Source organism: Brassica oleracea, chromosome C3 (assembly GCF_000695525.1).
Source record: "Brassica oleracea var. oleracea cultivar TO1000 chromosome C3, BOL, whole genome shotgun sequence".
NCBI lineage: Eukaryota > Viridiplantae > Streptophyta > Magnoliopsida > Brassicales > Brassicaceae > Brassica > Brassica oleracea.
The window spans coordinates 54,442,389-54,450,703 of NC_027750.1; the positions used below are offsets into that span (position 1 = coordinate 54,442,389).

An 8,315-nucleotide genomic window follows, 5' to 3' on the forward strand; every position below is an offset into this window, starting at 1 on the left:
CCCTCCCCCTTGTAAAATTTTGGTATTTTGGTATTATATTATTCTACATGGAAAATTTTGGTTTTTTTTTCCCTTTTTAGTTTAGGGGTATCTAAACCATACTGCTAACAATTAGTCTGGTTTTGAATTTGTAATGAAACCTAAAGTATTGCTCAATCTTCGTCTGGTCAAGTAAATGACAATTTAACAGGATCCGAATCCAATTATTTCAAATTCTATCTTTTTACCGGACTACCATCGTTTTCTAAAAGAAAGTTAAGACTCTGTTAATACACTATTACTTGAACGCAAGCAATAGATTAATTTTGAACTCTTGTTTTCCACATTACATTAGGACAATATTATCGGTGTGGTTTCTTAAACAACTGTTTTCTAATGATTAATATTACTATCTTAATAAAAAAAAATTGTTTTATTAAACTTTATTTTTATTGAATATGTCAATGCATAAGTTTTTTTTAACTTTTTTAAACTTTTTTTTTTAAATGAGAAACTTATGTGAATGTTTCTCAAATGACAGCTTCTAACATAAGTTTTTTTAACTTAAAAAAAAAATATATAACTAATAATATGTTTAAGTGTTTACTTTCGGTGAAAACACACATCCATACTACTTTTGGAGATCGACCGCATATCTTTTTCGACGTGGATGTCCTTTTATTAAGAGTTTACCTCAAGCTCATGGTTTGAAAGACTGATTTTGCATTGAAACGTTAGAAAGACTCCATCCATGGGGGCTAAGATAGGAAATTGGAAGATTCATGAATATGTCATGCGTGTTCATGAATCAAATAATTACTTTATGATTCTCTCTCTCTCTCTCTCATTTTCACAGATATGTTAACAAATACGTCTCGTTTTCGTGTATTTAGCTCAAAAATGAATATGCGTGCATAATAAATAGAAAAAAAATACTGGAATGTATAAGAAAAATTGGTTTATTATTAGAATGTTATACACCTTTTTAAAATTACTATAATGTTTGGATACACCTAGTAAATGACAATAAGGGCATTTGGTTAGTTTTTTTTAATTGAAATTATTTTTAAACACTAAATCTACATCAGTAATTAACAATCCACATAAGGAAAATAGAAATCAAACCGTCTCCTTCTCCACAACTACATAGGGGTTAAAAAAAAAAGAAACGAAGAACATTGTCGTCATCTCGAAGAAGGAACCGCAAGCTTTCTCCCACTCTCTGAAATCCTCGTCGACATTGTGTTTACTTCGTCTTCCTCGAACTAACTCTCTGTCGTTGATACTGTGTCTTCTCCGTAATCGTTTTTTCCCGAAATCATCGTATTCAATCGTTTGTACGAAATCGTCTTCGCCGCATTCTTATCTACGTTTTCGTCTTTTCCGGTAGGATGTCGCGACGTTATATATTGTGTTTTGGTTGAGTTTGTGGGTCAGTTATATATTATATTTCATCTGAGTTATATATTTTGTTGCGACTGAGATAGGATTATGTTGCGGCTGTGATATGGTTGAGGGTTTTGTTGCGTCTGAGTTAGGGTTTTGTTTCGACTGAGTTAGGGTTATGTTATGACTGAGTAATTGTTATGTTATGGCTGAGTTATCGCTATATCGTGACTGAGTTACTGTTATGTTATGGCTGAGTTACTGTTATGTTGTGGCTGAGTGATTTTTATTTTGTTGAGTTATTGTTATGTTATGGCTGTGTTATTGTTATCTTGTGGCTGATTTATTGTTGGGTTATATGATCAGATGGATGTTGCTGAAGTTAAATCACGGGATTATCCTCCAAGACTTGACCCTGAAGGGTCTTCTAACCAGGAAAAAAAGATATTAATCACAATTTCCGTCTAGGAAATTTCCCCCACATTAGAGAAACAATTGGACCTGATGTGTGGGAAGAACTGGTGAACTCTCCCATTGGAGTAGTTGTTAGGCTAGCTGGACGCGAAAGCATATGGTCTGGTAGGACCATACACTATCTACTATGTAGACAGCTGTGAGTACATAAGAAGGAGATATGGTGTCTCGTGGTTGATGAGGCTATCAGGTTTAGCTTGCTCGAGTTTGGTGAGATCACTCGGATAAACACAAGTCCATTGCCAACATAGAGTTTTGAACCTGATCAATACAAAGAGTTTTGGGAGGAGTTGAAGGTGCCGCTTGGGATGGGACCCAAGTTAGATGAACTGAAGGAAGCATTAGCGTTATGTCCGCTTTGGAGTTTTGAAAGGCGTAAGTGGTTGGGGCTGCTACTTCTTCAAGCCATGGGAGTCTATTGTTTGCATCAAAATTCAAGGATACCTTTTGAAAGTGCAATAAGGGTATTCAATGATGAAGCCATGGGGTCGTATCCATGGGGTCGGACTGCATACAAAGTTCTCATTGACTCTATTAAAACGTTGGCTCCAGAACGAGGGTCATACACAATAAGCGGCATGAACGTCGCGTTATTGATTTGGGTGTATGATGATTCTGTGAAAATTTTGGGAGAGTGGTGAATAATGAAGACGTTCCGCTTTTGCGATGGGGTGGAAAGCGTACACGTGCAAGTTTTGATAACTTGTTGGCTGCCGAAATCAAAGAGCATGGCGAGGTAAGGTTTAACGCTGAGTTTTTAGTTTTTTGATGGCTGATTTATTATATTTGATGGCTGACTTATTTTATTTGATGGCTGAGTTATGTGTTATTTTGGTGGATGAGTTTAATTATAACCTGGTGTTGCAGGTGCGTGTGAGGAGAATGGGGTTGAAAAGACTCAATTGAAGAGATGTTTCCTAAATGGTCGGGTGAAATGACCCACAACTCGTTAGCTTGATAACAGACATACATGCAGGTAGATTTGTGAAAGGTTTTTGGGAAGTGCAGGGGAATACGCAGGAGAATGTGTAGGGAAGGGGAATGAGAAGAAGAAGGAAATGAAGGGTGGAGTTTCGTCAGAAGCTGAGCCACCCACTAAGAAGCAAAAGAAAGTTAAGACACAGAATGAATCTGAAGCTGCTGCTGCGGGAAAGGGTTATAGCGAGAAGGAAGGTAGCAAAGATTTGGAGTTGGAAAACAAAGTGACTCTGACGACCATTGTGGGTACTCTGAATAATATTTCCAGAAAATTTGATCAGATTGACTCACGGTTGGAAGCTTACGAGTTAGATCGAACAGACCATTGATGGACCAAAATACCATTGATGACAGGGTGAAAGCTTTATTGGAGGAGCGTCTGAAAGTTCTGGGAGTTGGGAAAATTCCCGAAAACAATGATAACCCCTCTCCACCATCAGCAGATAAATCTTTATCGTTGGCATCACCGCTGGTTCAAACGCAGCATAAGTCTGTCAATAGTCCAGCGTTAGCTGCGACTCCTGGTAAGGTTTTTGGATCGAAAAAGAATTTGGCCAAGGAGCTTGATAAGGAATCAGGGGCGAAAAAAACTTTGACTAAGGAGTTTGGTAGTGCCGCTAAAGCTACTGATCTTGATAGTCAACATCTTGATTTCGTAGTAGTTTCTCCTGCAAAGACTACTAAGGATGATAAGGATGCTAAGGTTCCAGCCTATGGACGCAGCTGCAGGGGCAGGCGTACTGTTAAGGATGAGGATGCCACTGATAAGAAAAAAGCAGCGCATGCAGATGCTGCATTGAAGAGGAATGAGAAGGCTGAGGATAAGAAAAAAAAGGCTGAGGCTAAGAAAAAAGAGGCTGAGGCATCCAAAAAAGAGGTTGAGTTAAAGAAGAAACAAGAGGCTGAGCTAAAGAAGCAAAAACAGGCTGAGTCAAAGAACAAAAAGGTGACTTCACAGCGTGCCGGTGTAACAAGATGCAAGGTACAAAAATCTGGAGAGGACAGTGTATTTGCTGATGTGACTGACGCAGTTGTTGCGGAAGAGAATGAATTCGCGCCGGAGTCTGACGCCGAGAGATCTGAAGTGGTTAGATCTGCCGTAATTAAGGAATATCGGGAGAAAAGTGTTCGGTTATCTCCAAAAGGGTTTTCAATGACGGCCGTTTCTTCACCAGCAGTTTTTCCGTACGTAGTAGAGAATGGAACGACGTGCATGAGGAAGAATGTTACTCCTTCATCAGTAATATATGACCCTCTAGCACCTGTTGATATGGTGCTATTCGAAAAACTGATGCAACACATTAAGGGAATTCCACCCAAACCACCAGCATCAGCAGATAAACCAGCAGTCCTCTCAGCTGATCATGAGAGTGACTTCAACAGAATACTCATCCATGAAAGACCGTGGCCAAAAAAGGAATATGGATGAGTGTTTGATAATGTAAGTCTTTAGTACGGCTGAGTTATATATTAATTTTATTATATTGCGGCTGAGTTATATATTTGATTACGGCTGACTTACATATTCTTTTATTATATCACATCTGACTTGTTAATATTATTTGTGTAGCATGTCGCTGCGTATATGAACGTCCTCATTAAAAGGTACATGCGAGATCCCACTCCATTCTGGTCCAAGCGGATTGCTTTCATTGACGTTTGGTGGCAAAGTGTTTTGATTCACGATTTCACTCAGTTCAAGATAAAACCTAGTATGTTCATGTTCAAAGGCAATGGTTATGAAGATATGTTAAAGGGTAAGCTTCCCAATCAATGTCCAACAAACTTGAAATGGTATGAAGATGTGGATCACTTGTACGGATGTCTTCAAACCGGCGGAAATCACTGGGTTGCGTTTATGTGGATCTGAAGAAGAAGAAGATTGATTGCTACGATCCAATTTTTGGAGAGGCAACACCCGAAAGTGAGCAGAGAATTCTAAATTCATTTCAACCGCTGACGCACATGATTTCCGCTATGTTGAGTGATCATATTCCTGCCAATATCCGAGTCCCTAGTAAGAAGAAGTTCTCATTCAGAAGGAGGAGCAAAAGATACATTCCACAAAACACCCAGATTGGCGATTGTGGAGTGTATTCGTTGAAGTTTGTGGACTGTCTATCGCTTGGTATAACGTTTGATGGGATAAACCATAAAAATATTCAAGGTTTACGGATGAAGATGGCAGCAGATATCCTCGATGAAAGAATAAATATGAAAAATTCGTAAAATTAATCCAATATATATCTATCTTAAAAAATGAAGAAAAAATCATGTGAAGCATGTCCCACCTTGCCCCTTAAACACAGATCATCTCACTACTTCAAATCTTCAAGAACATTTTTATATTTATTTTATATTATTTATCTTCATTTTTGTTTTCATAAAACAGAATTCTTTTCTTTGCTATTAAGTTTCATAATTTGATTCTGTTTTTTTTTATTGGATGATATTTGAACACATATCTGAACACGTTTAGGTTTAAGCTTTCTTTTATAAATGATTTATTATTGTTGTTATGGGCTGAATAAATTTTCAAGGTCTAAGTTTAAGGAGATGTATCAATACACGTGAGCTAACCTCCTAACCCCACACCCTTTATCTCCCTCACTTAAGATTTTTCAGTTTCTGTTACTGTTGGATAATCTAATAACAAAACCATTGTCTCTGGAGCCAAAATTAATAATTATGTAATTTAAAACTATTTCATTTTTTTTCTGACATAGAAACAATAGTGTATCTACTATGTTGATTGGTTTGGCTTACCGGATTAAATAACTTTCTTCAATTTTTCTTTTCACTACCGTGACCTTCTCCAAGTTTTCAGATTTTTCATCGATTTAGTTATAAGTGTTTTATTTCTTGGTAGGAAATTTATTCCAACAATTACATTTCCATTTTTGGTTATACGGTTGAAAAATAAAACCAGTTGGCACCAGTGTCTCATTTAGATGGACGGCTAGTAGAGATATAGACCTTTACCAAATTTGTAATTGCAAAATATAAAAGAATTCTTTTTTTTTTTGTCAACAAATGAATTCTACGTATACAAATATATATACTGTCTTATTTGTTAACAGAATCAATATAAGAGGCAAGAACGCTTACAAGACCTTTCAATTCAAGGAAGGAGCGAAGCCATCTGTTTAGTAGTTTGTCATTGCAAGTGTGAACTGAAATTAGGACCCATATCTAGCTAGTTATAAGCTTATGATAAAAATTATAGTAAAAAATATTATATTCGCGTGAAAAACAATAATTTGTTAAGGAAGACGTAATAAATCATGTTTAAATTATCTAAATATATTATAAATATATTAAATTGTATTTAAAACTAAGTCTCGCGTAATCTCTGAGTATTCTTCAATTTTTCAGTAATTTGCTTGATCCGGGGTTACCGCCTAGCGTAGTTCCGATAAGGGGATATAGCAACAATATATTCTCAATGATATATTTGAATTTAACCCAAAAAAAGGGTTGAAAAAGGAATAAAATAAGATGGATTAGCAAGTACTGGTACTATATATCTTTTTTTTCGCTAAAAATTGAAAACTATAATTACAAACTATTTTTTTCTTCATCAACCAACAATGGACAATCCCACCGAAAATTTAAGTGGGATCGTTGAAGAGTCTTATCTAACTATACCCCTATTCCTAATTAAAAACAAAAAACAAAAACAATTTATTAAGTAATTAACAAGCTGCAGAAGGATTAATAAAAGGGATGGAGAAAGCTCCCTTCGCCGTTCCTCCATCCACCGCCACCGTACTTCCACGGCCTCCTCCAGCAACACCACTGCCGAGTCTCTCACAAGAAGGACACACCATCAGCGTCGCCGGCGGCATATGCATGTAAAAAGGTTGAGACATCTTAAAGCCTTGAGATCTTGAAGCTCTTTTTGAAGCCTTCTGTTCTCATCCGTTAAAGTCTCGCAACATTTCTTCAAAAACTCACAATCCATTTCTGTTTGCTTTAGTTTTGTCCTGTCCAATTTTTTAATTTTCAAAAAATATATATAAGAAAAAGGGTAATATATGTGACTAAAATTTTCTTAAAATTTAATCAATTGTAATTCACCTGGCTCTCCTGTTTTGGAACCACACTTCAACTTGCCTGGGCCTTAGACTCAACTGTCTCGCAAGAGCTTGTTTTTGCTTCTGTGAATTTTTAGAAAAGAAATCAAGATAAGATCAATGTAAATAAGATAAACTTGATTAGATTAATTAGAGGAAATAATTAACTATATCATACGGGATTAAGAGTGCTATGCATTTTGAAGTTTTCTTCAAGAAGAATGGATTGTTGTTTAGTGAGTCTAAGCTTTTTACGAGCACTAACACCTTCTTCGTCTTCATGATCATCCCTTACTCTCGAACACACCACTCTTTTCTGCGTTTCCCCCGCCTCTTCTTCGCCGTCGCCACAAACTTCTCTTTCTCTCTTGATCCTTCCGCTCGAGAACGATGAGATTCCGCTGTGAGACGAAGTCTGCCGATAAATCTGATCTCCGGCGCCGGAGACCGTCTTTTCAACCTTGTAACTTTCACCGGAGAGGCTTAGTGTCAACGACGGATTGACATGGTGGTCAACGGTGGCGGAGGACTTCTTGATGGCATAATTGTAACTATTATGCGTTGGTGAGAGGCCTAAACCAAGAACAAGACCTGTGTTGCATGAATCATCAAGACCCATCTGAAGAAAAGAAAATGATCTTTGTAGTAAAAGCTTCAAGATCTCAAGATTAATACTAAGAATTTTTTTGTTTACGAAGAAGTTTTTTGGTGAAGTTTGGAAGATAATTGGGACTAAATGAAACCAAGAAGCTTCTTCTTAAGAAGGAGAGGAGAGTTTTTTTTTTTTTGTTGATTTATTTGTTTTATGGGTGGGTGGCTAATAATTAGAATTAATCAAAGAAATGATTTAATCTTTGCTTATGATTTTTTTTTTTGTATTTTTGATAAACAATATGGGAAATTATGATGGCCCATTTCTCGCCTTTTTTATTTTCTCATTTACAAAGGTTGACCAAATGCAACTATTCTTCCCACTTCACAAATTCCTATATTAAGTTTGACCGTATGATATTCTTTTGAATATCTTTTTGCCATATTTTGAATAACATCTTATATATTAAAACAGAAGTAACAACCTTGATTTATGTGTGATTTTTTTTAAAATAAACTTAATGGACCTATTCTTAGAAAGTCATGTTACATTTAATCTATAATCTTATCATTTAAATTTTGGACATACCAGAAATTTTTATTGGGCTATCAATAATTGGATTTAAACAATAGATGATCCATTGGATTTATAGATAGTATAAATTAAACATATATAATTTAATATTGTAATACTATACCTTCATATGTTAGATATTTAAATATTTGTCGATGTTAACTTTTAAAACTATAAAGATTTTTTTTAAATAACAAAAATCATATTATCTAACAATGATTAATCTTTACTACCTTAAACCAATGAAAACAAATTTT

At 35.8% G+C, this 8,315-nt stretch overlaps 1 pseudogene; it reads right to left on the reverse strand.

The window, feature by feature from the left end:
• Nucleotides 1-6,328: 6,328 nt before the first annotated feature.
• Nucleotides 6,329-7,696, reverse strand: LOC106332066 (annotated as a pseudogene).
• Nucleotides 7,697-8,315: the final 619 nt, after the last annotated feature.